At 58.7% G+C, this 12,501-nt stretch overlaps 5 non-coding genes across 5 annotated transcripts; all 5 read left to right on the top strand.

Moving 5' to 3' along the window:
- Positions 1-199: 199 nt before the first annotated feature.
- On the top strand, positions 200-318 carry LOC145427686 (5S ribosomal RNA). Its single transcript, XR_013908228.1, has one exon. It is a non-coding gene; the product is annotated as a 5S ribosomal RNA (ribosomal RNA).
- Positions 319-4,493: 4,175 nt separating this feature from the next.
- Positions 4,494-4,612, top strand: LOC145426458 (5S ribosomal RNA). The gene has a single exon (XR_013907168.1). It is a non-coding gene; the product is annotated as a 5S ribosomal RNA (ribosomal RNA).
- Positions 4,613-5,747: 1,135 nt separating this feature from the next.
- Positions 5,748-5,866, top strand: LOC145427685 (5S ribosomal RNA). Its single transcript, XR_013908227.1, has one exon. It is a non-coding gene; the product is annotated as a 5S ribosomal RNA (ribosomal RNA).
- Positions 5,867-7,471: 1,605 nt separating this feature from the next.
- Positions 7,472-7,590, top strand: LOC145427684 (5S ribosomal RNA). Its single transcript, XR_013908226.1, has one exon. It is a non-coding gene; the product is annotated as a 5S ribosomal RNA (ribosomal RNA).
- Positions 7,591-11,765: 4,175 nt separating this feature from the next.
- On the top strand, positions 11,766-11,884 carry LOC145426457 (5S ribosomal RNA). Its single transcript, XR_013907167.1, has one exon. It is a non-coding gene; the product is annotated as a 5S ribosomal RNA (ribosomal RNA).
- Positions 11,885-12,501: the final 617 nt, after the last annotated feature.

Below are 12,501 nucleotides of genomic sequence, written 5' to 3'. Positions count from 1 at the left end.
ACACCAGGCCCTGTGCTGGTTCCTGAGGCCATCTTCAACAATCCAGGGCCTGTGCTGTTAGATAAATGCTAAACTGAGCCTTTGGGTTAGGGTATTATGCAAACATGCAGGTATGGTTAAAGGATTGTCTTCGTAACTTCAGGTACTTGCCACCTAATCAGTTGAATCCATAAATTGAGACATTGTGCTGGGGCCAGCAGCTTACGGCCATACCACCCTGAGCACGCCCGACCTCGTCTGATCTCGGAAGCTAAGCAGGGCTGGGCTTGGTTAGTACTTGGATGGGAGACTACCTGGGAATACCTGGTGCTGTAAGCCTTTCATTTTCATGTCATTGAACAGCTTTTGATCCAGAGAAGGGGTGTATTAAAAGACCAAAAGCAGCTGCCCATTAATGAGGGCACATTAACGACATTGCTTTTGGCTGTTTTCCAATGTCTTGTGCTGCTAGCTGATGCCACCTACACCACACCAGGGCCTGAGTGACCGGCTGGGGCCACTTACACCACATCAGGGCCTGTGGCTGCTGGCTGAGGCCACTTACACCACACCAGGGCCTGTGGCTGCTGGCTGAGGCCACTTACACCACACCAGGGCATTAGTTGCTATTGAGGCCAATTACACCACACCAGGGTCTGTGGCTCTTGCTCAGGCCACTTACACCACACCATGGCCTGTGGCACTGGCTGAGGCCACTTACACCACACCAGGGCCTGTGGCTGTTGGCTGAGGCCACCTACACCACACCAGGGCATTAGTTGCTATTGAGGCCAATTACACCACACCAGCGTCTGTGACTCTTGCTCAGGCCACTTACACCACACCAGGGCCTGTGGCAGTGGCTGAGGCCACTTACACCACACCAGGGCCTGTGGCTGCTGGCTGAGGCCACTTACACCACACCAGGGCATGTGGCTGCTGGCTGAGGTCACTTACACCACACCAGTGCCTGTGGCTGCTGGCTGAGGGCACTTACACCACACCAGTGCCTGTGGCTTCTGGCTGAGGCCACTTACACCACACCAGGGCCTGTGGCTGCTGGCTGAGGCCACTTACACCACACCAGGGCCTGTGGCTGCTGGCTGAGGTCACTTACACCACACCAGTGCCTGTGGCTGCTGGCTGAGGGCACTTACACCACACCAGTGCCTGTGGCTTCTGGCTGAGGCCACTTACACCACACCAGGGCCTGTGGCTCTTGCTCAGGCCACTTACACCACACCAGGGCCTGTGGCACTGGCTGAGGCCACTTACACCACACCAGGGCCTGTGGCTGCTGGCTGAGGCCACCTACACCACACCAGGGCATTAGTTGCTATTGAGGCCAATTACACCACACCAGGGTCTGTGACTCTTGCTCAGGCCACTTACACCACACCAGGGCCTGTGGCACTGGCTGAGGCCACTTACACCACACCAGGGCCTGTGGCTGCTGGCTGAGGCCACTTACACCACACCAGGGCCTTTGGCTGCTGGCTGAGGTCACTTACACCACACCAGGGCGTGTGGCTGCTGGCTGAGGGCACTTACACCACACCAGTGCCTGTGGCTTCTGGCTGAGGCCACTTACACCACACTACGGCCTGTGGCAGCTGGCTCAGGCCACTTACACCACACCAGGGCCTGTGGCTGCTGGCTGAGGCCACTTACACCACACCAGGGCCTGTGGCTGCTGGCTGAGGCCACTTACACCACACCAGTGCCTGTGGCTGGTGGCTGAGGCCACTTACACCACACCAGGGCATTAGTTGCTATTGAGGCCCCTTACACCACACCAGGGCCTGTGGCACTGGCTGAGGCCACTTACACCACACCAGGGCCTGTGGCTGCTGGCTGAGGCCACCTACACCACACCAGGGCATTAGTTGCTATTGAGGCCAATTACACCACACCAGGGTCTGTGGCTCTTGCTCAGGCCACTTACACCACACCAGGGCCTGTGGCACTGGCTGAGGCCACTTACACCACACCATGGCCTGTGGCTCTGGCTGAGGCCACTTACACCACACCAGGGCCTGTGGCTGCTGGCTGAGGCCATTTACACCACACCAGGGCCTGTGGCTGCTGGCTGAGGCCACTTTCACCACACCAGGGACTGTGGCTGCTGGCTGAGGCCACTTACACCACACCAGTGCCTGTGGCTTCTGGCTGAGGCCACTTACACCACACCAGGGCCTGTGGCTCTTGCTCAGGCCACTTACACCACACCAGGGCCTGTGGCTGCTGGCTGAGGCCACTTACACCACACCAGGGCATTAGTTGCTATTGAGGCCAATTACACCACACCAGGGTCTGTGACTCTTGCTCAGGCCACTTACACCACACCAGGGCCTGTGGCACTGGCTGAGGCCACTTACACCACACCAGGGCCTGTGGCTGCTGGCTGAGGCCACTTACACCACACCAGGGCCTGTGGCTGCTGGCTGAGGTCACTTACACCACACCAGTGCCTGTGGCTGCTGGCTGAGGGCACTTACACCACACCAGTGCCTGTGGCTTTTGGCTGAGGCCACTTACACCACACCAGGGCCTGTGGCTGCTGGCTGGGGCCACTTACACCACATCAGGGCCTGTGGCTGCTGGCTGAGGCCACTTACACCACACCAGTGCCTGTGGCTTCTGGCTGAGGCCACTTACACCACACCAGGGCATTAGTTGCTATTGAGGCCAATTACACCACACCAGGGTCTGTGGCTCTTGCTCAGGCCACTTACACCACATCAGGGCCTGTGGCACTGGCTGAGGCCACTTACACCACACCAGGGCCTGTGGCTGCTGGCTGAGGCCACCTACACCACACCAGGGCATTAGTTGCTATTGAGGCCAATTACACCACACCAGGGTCTGTGACTCTTGCTCAGGCCACTTACACCACACTAGGGCCTGTGGCACTGGCTGAGGCCACTTACACCACACCAGGGCCTGTGGCTGCTGGCTGAGGCCACTTACACCACACCAGGGCCTGTGGCTGCTGGCTGAGGTCACTTACACCACACCAGTGCCTGTGGCTGCTGGCTGAGGGCACTTACACCACACCAGTGCCTGTGGCTTCTGGCTGAGGCCACTTACACCACACCAGGGCCTGTGGCTCTTGCTGAGGCCACTTACACCACACCAGGGCCTGTGGCTGCTGGCTGAGGCCACTTACACCACACCAGGGCCTGTGGCTGCTGGCTGAGGGCACTTACACCACACCAGTGCCTGTGGCTGCTGGCTGAGGCCACTTACACCACACCAGGGCATTAGTTGCTATTGAGGCCCCTTACACCACACCAGGGCCTGTGGCACTGGCTGAGGCCACTTACACCACACCAGGGCCTGTGGCTGCTGGCTGAGGCCACCTACACCACACCAGGGCATTAGTTGCTATTGAGGCCAATTACACCACACCAGGGTCTGTGACTCTTGCTCAGGCCACTTACACCACACCAGGGCCTGTGGCACTGGCTGAGGCCACTTACACCACACCAGGGCCTGTGGCTGCTGACTGAGGCCACTTACACCACACCAGGGCCTGTGGCTGCTGGCTGAGGTCACTTACACCACACCAGGGCCTGTGGCTGCTGGCTGAGGGCACTTACACAACACCAGTACCTGTGGCTTCTGGCTGAGGCCACTTACACCACACCAGGGCCTGTGGCAGCTGGCTCAGGCCACTTACACCACACCAGGGCCTGTGGCTGCTGGCTGAGGCCACTTACACCACACCAGGGCCTGTGGCTGCTGGCTGAGGCCACTTACACCACACCAGTGCCTGTGGCTGCTGGCTGAGGCCACTTACACCACACCAGGGCATTAGTTGCTATTGAGGCCCCTTACACCACACCAGGGCCTGTGGCACTGGCTGAGGCCACTTACACCACACCAGGGCCTGTGGCTGCTGGCTGAGGCCACCTACACCTCACCAGGGCATTAGTTGCTATTGAGGCCAATTACACCACACCAGGGTCTGTGGCTCTTGCTCAGGCCACTTACACCACACCAGGGCCTGTGGCACTGGCTGAGGCCACTTACACCACACCAGGGCCTGTGGCTCTGGCTGAGGCCACTTACACCACACCAGGGCCTGTGGCTGCTGGCTGAGGCCATTTACACCACACCAGGGCCTGTGGCTGCTGGCTGAGGCCACTTACACCACACCAGGGCCTGTGGCTGCTGGCTGAGGCCACTTACACCACACCAGTGCCTGTGGCTTCTGGCTGAGGCCACTTACACCACACCAGGGCCTGTGGCTCTTGCTCAGGCCACTCACATCACACCAGGCCCTGCGCTTCTGGCCGAGGCCATCTTCACCAAACCAGGCCCTGTGCTGCTAGCTGTGGCCATGTACAACACACCAGGGCCTGTGCTGTTAGATAAATGCTAAACTGAGCCTTTGGGTTAGGGTATTATGGAAACATGCAGGTATGGTTAAAGGATTGTCTTCGTAACTTCAGGTACTTGCCACCTAATCAGTTGAATCCATAAATTGAGACATTGTGCTGGGGCCAGCAGCTTACGGCCATACCACCCTGAGCACGCCCGACCTCGTCTGATCTCGGAAGCTAAGCAGGGCTGGGCTTGGTTAGTACTTGGATGGGAGACTGCCTGGGAATACCTGGTGCTGTAAGCCTTTCATTTTCATGTCATTGAACCGCTTTTGATCCAGAGAAGGGGTGTATTAAAAGACCAAAAGCAGCTGCCCATTAATGAGGGCACATTAACGACATTGCTTTTGGCTGTTTTCCAATGTCTTGTGCTGCTAGCTGATGCCACCTACACCACACCAGGGCCTGAGTGACCGGCTGGGGCCACTTACACCACATCAGGGCCTGTGGCTCTGGCTGAGGCCACTTACACCACACCAGGGCCTGTGGCTGCTGGCTGAGGCCACTTACACCACACCAGGGCCTGTGGCTCTGGCTGAGGCCACTTACACCACATCAGGGCCTGTGGCTGCTGGCTGAGGCCACTTACACCACACCAGGGCCTGTGGCTGCTGGCTGAGGCCACTTACACCACACCAGGGCCTGTGGCTGCTGGCTGAGGCCACCTACACCACACCAGGGCCTTAGTTGCTATTGAGGCCAATTACACCACACCAGGGTCTGTGGCTCTTGCTCAGGCCACTTACACCACACCAGGGCCTGTGGCTGCTGGCTGAGGCCACTTACACCACACCAGGGCCTGTGGCTGCTGGCTGAGGCCACCTACACCACACCAGGGCATTAGTTGCTATTGAGGCCAATTACACCACACCAGGGTCTGTGGCTCTTGCTCAGGCCACTTACACCACACCAGGGCCTGTGGCACTGGCTGAGGCCACTTACACCACACCAGGGCCTGTGGCTCTGGCTGAGGCCACTTACACCACACCAGGGCCTGTGGCTGCTGGCTGAGGCCACTTACACCACACCAGGGCCTGTGGCTTCTGGCTGAGGCCACTTACACCACACCAGGGCCTGTGGCTCTTGCTCAGGCCACTCACATCACACCAGGCCCTGCGCTTCTGGCCGAGGCCATCTTCACCAAACCAGGCCCTGTGCTGCTAGCTGTGGCCATGTACAACACACCAGGCCCTGTGCTGGTTCCTGAGGCCATCTTCAACAATCCAGGGCCTGTGCTGTTAGATAAATGCTAAACTGAGCCTTTGGGTTAGGGTATTATGCAAACATGCAGGTATGGTTAAAGGATTGTCTTCGTAACTTCAGGTACTTGCCACCTAATCAGTTGAATCCATAAATTGAGACATTGTGCTGGGGCCAGCAGCTTACGGCCATACCACCCTGAGCACGCCCGACCTCGTCTGATCTCGGAAGCTAAGCAGGGCTGGGCTTGGTTAGTACTTGGATGGGAGACTACCTGGGAATACCTGGTGCTGTAAGCCTTTCATTTTCATGTCATTGAACCGCTTTTGATCCAGAGAAGGGGTGTATTAAAAGACCAAAAGCAGCTGCCCATTAATGAGGGCACATTAACGACATTGCTTTTGGCTGTTTTCCAATGTCTTGTGCTGCTAGCTGATGCCACCTACACCACACCAGGGCCTGAGTGACCGGCTGGGGCCACTTACACCACATCAGGGCCTGTGGCTGCTGGCTGAGGCCACTTACACCACACCAGGGCCTGTGGCTGCTGGCTGAGGCCACTTACACCACACCAGAGCATTAGTTGCTATTGAGACCAATTACACCACACCATGGTCTGTGGCTCTTGCTCAGGCCACTTACACCACACCAGGGCCTGTGGCACTGGCTGAGGCCACTTACACCACACCAGGGCCTGTGGCTGCTGGCTGAGGCCACCTACACCACACCAGGGCCTTAGTTGCTATTGAGGCCACTTACACCACACCAGGGCCTGTGGCAGTGGCTGAGGCCACTTACACCACACCAGGGCCTGTGGCTGCTGGCTGAGGCCACTTACACCACACCAGGGCATTAGTTGCTATATAGGTCACTTACACCACACCAGGGCCTGTGGCACTGGCTGAGGCCACTTACACCACACCAGGGCCTGTGGCTCTGGCTGAGGCCACTTACACCACACCAGGGCCTGTGGCTGCTGGCTGAGGCCACTTACACCACACCAGGGCCTGTGGCTGCTGGCTGAGGCCACTTACACCACACCAGGGCCTGTGGCTGCTGGCTGAGGCCACTTACACCACACCAGGGCCTGTGGCTGCTGGCTGAGGCCACTTACACCACACCAGGGCCTGTGGCTGCTGGCTGAGGCCACTTACACCACACCAGGGCCTGTGGCTGCTGGCTGAGGCCACCTACACCACACCAGGGTCTTAGTTGCTATTGAGGCCAATTACACCACACCAGGGTCTGTGGCTCTTGCTCAGGCCACTTACACCACACCAGGGCCTGTGGCTGCTGGCTGAGGCCACTTACACCACACCAGGGCATTAGTTGCTATTGAGGCCACTTACACCACACCAGGGCCTGTGGCTGCTGGCTGAGGCCACCTACACCACACCAGGGCATTAGTTGCTATTGAGGCCAATTACACCACACCAGGGTCTTTGGCTCTTGCTCAGGCCACTTACACCACACCAGGGCCTGTGGCACTGGCTGAGGCCACTTACACCACACCAGGGCCTGTGGCTCTGGCTGAGGCCACTTACACCACACCAGGGCCTGTGGCTGCTGGCTGAGGCCACTTACACCACACCAGTGCCTGTGGCTTCTGGCTCAGGCCACTCACATCACACCAGGCCCTGCGCTTCTGGCCGAGGCCATTTTCACCAAACCAGGCCCTGTGCTGCTAGCTGTGGCCATGTACAACACACCAGGCCCTGTGCTGGTTCCTGAGGCCATCTTCAACAATCCAGGGCCTGTGCTGTTAGATAAATGCTAAACTGAGCCTTTGGGTTAGGGTATTATGCAAACATGCAGGTATGGTTAAAGGATTGTCTTCGTAACTTCAGGTACTTGCCACCTAATCAGTTGAATCCATAAATTGAGACATTGTGCTGGGGCCAGCAGCTTACGGCCATACCACCCTGAGCACGCCCGACCTCGTCTGATCTCGGAAGCTAAGCAGGGCTGGGCTTGGTTAGTACTTGGATGGGAGACTACCTGGGAATACCTGGTGCTGTAAGCCTTTCATTTTCATGTCATTGAACAGCTTTTGATCCAGAGAAGGGGTGTATTAAAAGACCAAAAGCAGCTGCCCATTAATGAGGGCACATTAACGACATTGCTTTTGGCTGTTTTCCAATGTCTTGTGCTGCTAGCTGATGCCACCTACACCACACCAGGGCCTGAGTGACCGGCTGGGGCCACTTACACCACATCAGGGCCTGTGGCTGCTGGCTGAGGCCACTTACACCACACCAGGGCCTGTGGCTGCTGGCTGAGGCCACTTACACCACACCAGGGCATTAGTTGCTATTGAGGCCAATTACACCACACCAGGGTCTGTGGCTCTTGCTCAGGCCACTTACACCACACCATGGCCTGTGGCACTGGCTGAGGCCACTTACACCACACCAGGGCCTGTGGCTGTTGGCTGAGGCCACCTACACCACACCAGGGCATTAGTTGCTATTGAGGCCAATTACACCACACCAGCGTCTGTGACTCTTGCTCAGGCCACTTACACCACACCAGGGCCTGTGGCACTGGCTGAGGCCACTTACACCACACCAGGGCCTGTGGCTGCTGGCTGAGGCCACTTACACCACACCAGGGCATGTGGCTGCTGGCTGAGGTCACTTACACCACACCAGTGCCTGTGGCTGCTGGCTGAGGGCACTTACACCACACCAGTGCCTGTGGCTTCTGGCTGAGGCCACTTACACCACACCAGGGCCTGTGGCTGCTGGCTGAGGCCACTTACACCACACCAGGGCCTGTGGCTGCTGGCTGAGGTCACTTACACCACACCAGTGCCTGTGGCTGCTGGCTGAGGGCACTTACACCACACCAGTGCCTGTGGCTTCTGGCTGAGGCCACTTACACCACACCAGGGCCTGTGGCTCTTGCTCAGGCCACTTACACCACACCAGGGCCTGTGGCACTGGCTGAGGCCACTTACACCACACCAGGGCCTGTGGCTGCTGGCTGAGGCCACCTACACCACACCAGGGCATTAGTTGCTATTGAGGCCAATTACACCACACCAGGGTCTGTGACTCTTGCTCAGGCCACTTACACCACACCAGGGCCTGTGGCACTGGCTGAGGCCACTTACACCACACCAGGGCCTGTGGCTGCTGGCTGAGGCCACTTACACCACACCAGGGCCTTTGGCTGCTGGCTGAGGTCACTTACACCACACCAGGGCGTGTGGCTGCTGGCTGAGGGCACTTACACCACACCAGTGCCTGTGGCTTCTGGCTGAGGCCACTTACACCACACTACGGCCTGTGGCAGCTGGCTCAGGCCACTTACACCACACCAGGGCCTGTGGCTGCTGGCTGAGGCCACTTACACCACACCAGGGCCTGTGGCTGCTGGCTGAGGCCACTTACACCACACCAGTGCCTGTGGCTGGTGGCTGAGGCCACTTACACCACACCAGGGCATTAGTTGCTATTGAGGCCCCTTACACCACACCAGGGCCTGTGGCACTGGCTGAGGCCACTTACACCACACCAGGGCCTGTGGCTGCTGGCTGAGGCCACCTACACCACACCAGGGCATTAGTTGCTATTGAGGCCAATTACACCACACCAGGGTCTGTGGCTCTTGCTCAGGCCACTTACACCACACCAGGGCCTGTGGCACTGGCTGAGGCCACTTACACCACACCATGGCCTGTGGCTCTGGCTGAGGCCACTTACACCACACCAGGGCCTGTGGCTGCTGGCTGAGGCCATTTACACCACACCAGGGCCTGTGGCTGCTGGCTGAGGCCACTTTCACCACACCAGGGACTGTGGCTGCTGGCTGAGGCCACTTACACCACACCAGTGCCTGTGGCTTCTGGCTGAGGCCACTTACACCACACCAGGGCCTGTGGCTCTTGCTCAGGCCACTTACACCACACCAGGGCCTGTGGCTGCTGGCTGAGGCCACTTACACCACACCAGGGCATTAGTTGCTATTGAGGCCAATTACACCACACCAGGGTCTGTGACTCTTGCTCAGGCCACTTACACCACACCAGGGCCTGTGGCACTGGCTGAGGCCACTTACACCACACCAGGGCCTGTGGCTGCTGGCTGAGGCCACTTACACCACACCAGGGCCTGTGGCTGCTGGCTGAGGTCACTTACACCACACCAGTGCCTGTGGCTGCTGGCTGAGGGCACTTACACCACACCAGTGCCTGTGGCTTTTGGCTGAGGCCACTTACACCACACCAGGGCCTGTGGCTGCTGGCTGGGGCCACTTACACCACATCAGGGCCTGTGGCTGCTGGCTGAGGCCACTTACACCACACCAGTGCCTGTGGCTTCTGGCTGAGGCCACTTACACCACACCAGGGCATTAGTTGCTATTGAGGCCAATTACACCACACCAGGGTCTGTGGCTCTTGCTCAGGCCACTTACACCACATCAGGGCCTGTGGCACTGGCTGAGGCCACTTACACCACACCAGGGCCTGTGGCTGCTGGCTGAGGCCACCTACACCACACCAGGGCATTAGTTGCTATTGAGGCCAATTACACCACACCAGGGTCTGTGACTCTTGCTCAGGCCACTTACACCACACTAGGGCCTGTGGCACTGGCTGAGGCCACTTACACCACACCAGGGCCTGTGGCTGCTGGCTGAGGCCACTTACACCACACCAGGGCCTGTGGCTGCTGGCTGAGGTCACTTACACCACACCAGTGCCTGTGGCTGCTGGCTGAGGGCACTTACACCACACCAGTGCCTGTGGCTTCTGGCTGAGGCCACTTACACCACACCAGGGCCTGTGGCTCTTGCTGAGGCCACTTACACCACACCAGGGCCTGTGGCTGCTGGCTGAGGCCACTTACACCACACCAGGGCCTGTGGCTGCTGGCTGAGGGCACTTACACCACACCAGTGCCTGTGGCTGCTGGCTGAGGCCACTTACACCACACCAGGGCATTAGTTGCTATTGAGGCCCCTTACACCACACCAGGGCCTGTGGCACTGGCTGAGGCCACTTACACCACACCAGGGCCTGTGGCTGCTGGCTGAGGCCACCTACACCACACCAGGGCATTAGTTGCTATTGAGGCCAATTACACCACACCAGGGTCTGTGACTCTTGCTCAGGCCACTTACACCACACCAGGGCCTGTGGCACTGGCTGAGGCCACTTACACCACACCAGGGCCTGTGGCTGCTGGCTGAGGCCACTTACACCACACCAGGGCCTGTGGCTGCTGGCTGAGGTCACTTACACCACACCAGGGCCTGTGGCTGCTGGCTGAGGGCACTTACACAACACCAGTACCTGTGGCTTCTGGCTGAGGCCACTTACACCACACCAGGGCCTGTGGCAGCTGGCTCAGGCCACTTACACCACACCAGGGCCTGTGGCTGCTGGCTGAGGCCACTTACACCACACCAGGGCCTGTGGCTGCTGGCTGAGGCCACTTACACCACACCAGTGCCTGTGGCTGCTGGCTGAGGCCACTTACACCACACCAGGGCATTAGTTGCTATTGAGGCCCCTTACACCACACCAGGGCCTGTGGCACTGGCTGAGGCCACTTACACCACACCAGGGCCTGTGGCTGCTGGCTGAGGCCACCTACACCTCACCAGGGCATTAGTTGCTATTGAGGCCAATTACACCACACCAGGGTCTGTGGCTCTTGCTCAGGCCACTTACACCACACCAGGGCCTGTGGCACTGGCTGAGGCCACTTACACCACACCAGGGCCTGTGGCTCTGGCTGAGGCCACTTACACCACACCAGGGCCTGTGGCTGCTGGCTGAGGCCATTTACACCACACCAGGGCCTGTGGCTGCTGGCTGAGGCCACTTACACCACACCAGGGCCTGTGGCTGCTGGCTGAGGCCACTTACACCACACCAGTGCCTGTGGCTTCTGGCTGAGGCCACTTACACCACACCAGGGCCTGTGGCTCTTGCTCAGGCCACTCACATCACACCAGGCCCTGCGCTTCTGGCCGAGGCCATCTTCACCAAACCAGGCCCTGTGCTGCTAGCTGTGGCCATGTACAACACACCAGGGCCTGTGCTGTTAGATAAATGCTAAACTGAGCCTTTGGGTTAGGGTATTATGGAAACATGCAGGTATGGTTAAAGGATTGTCTTCGTAACTTCAGGTACTTGCCACCTAATCAGTTGAATCCATAAATTGAGACATTGTGCTGGGGCCAGCAGCTTACGGCCATACCACCCTGAGCACGCCCGACCTCGTCTGATCTCGGAAGCTAAGCAGGGCTGGGCTTGGTTAGTACTTGGATGGGAGACTGCCTGGGAATACCTGGTGCTGTAAGCCTTTCATTTTCATGTCATTGAACCGCTTTTGATCCAGAGAAGGGGTGTATTAAAAGACCAAAAGCAGCTGCCCATTAATGAGGGCACATTAACGACATTGCTTTTGGCTGTTTTCCAATGTCTTGTGCTGCTAGCTGATGCCACCTACACCACACCAGGGCCTGAGTGACCGGCTGGGGCCACTTACACCACATCAGGGCCTGTGGCTCTGGCTGAGGCCACTTACACCACACCAGGGCCTGTGGCTGCTGGCTGAGGCCACTTACACCACACCAGGGCCTGTGGCTCTGGCTGAGGCCACTTACACCACATCAGGGCCTGTGGCTGCTGGCTGAGGCCACTTACACCACACCAGGGCCTGTGGCTGCTGGCTGAGGCCACTTACACCACACCAGGGCCTGTGGCTGCTGGCTGAGGCCACCTACACCACACCAGGGCCTTAGTTGCTATTGAGGCCAATTACACCACACCAGGGTCTGTGGCTCTTGCTCAGGCCACTTACACCACACCAGGGCCTGTGGCTGCTGGCTGAGGCCACTTACACCACACCAGGGCCTGTGGCTGCTGGCTGAGGCCACCTACACCACACCAGGGCATTAGTTGCTATTGAGGCCAATT

This window comes from Astatotilapia calliptera, chromosome 3 (assembly GCF_964374335.1).
Source record: "Astatotilapia calliptera chromosome 3, fAstCal68.1, whole genome shotgun sequence".
In the NCBI taxonomy this organism is placed as follows: domain Eukaryota; kingdom Metazoa; phylum Chordata; class Actinopteri; order Cichliformes; family Cichlidae; genus Astatotilapia; species Astatotilapia calliptera.
Note: the sequence above shows the minus strand (reverse complement) of the source record. Positions and strands in the feature narration are given on the sequence as shown.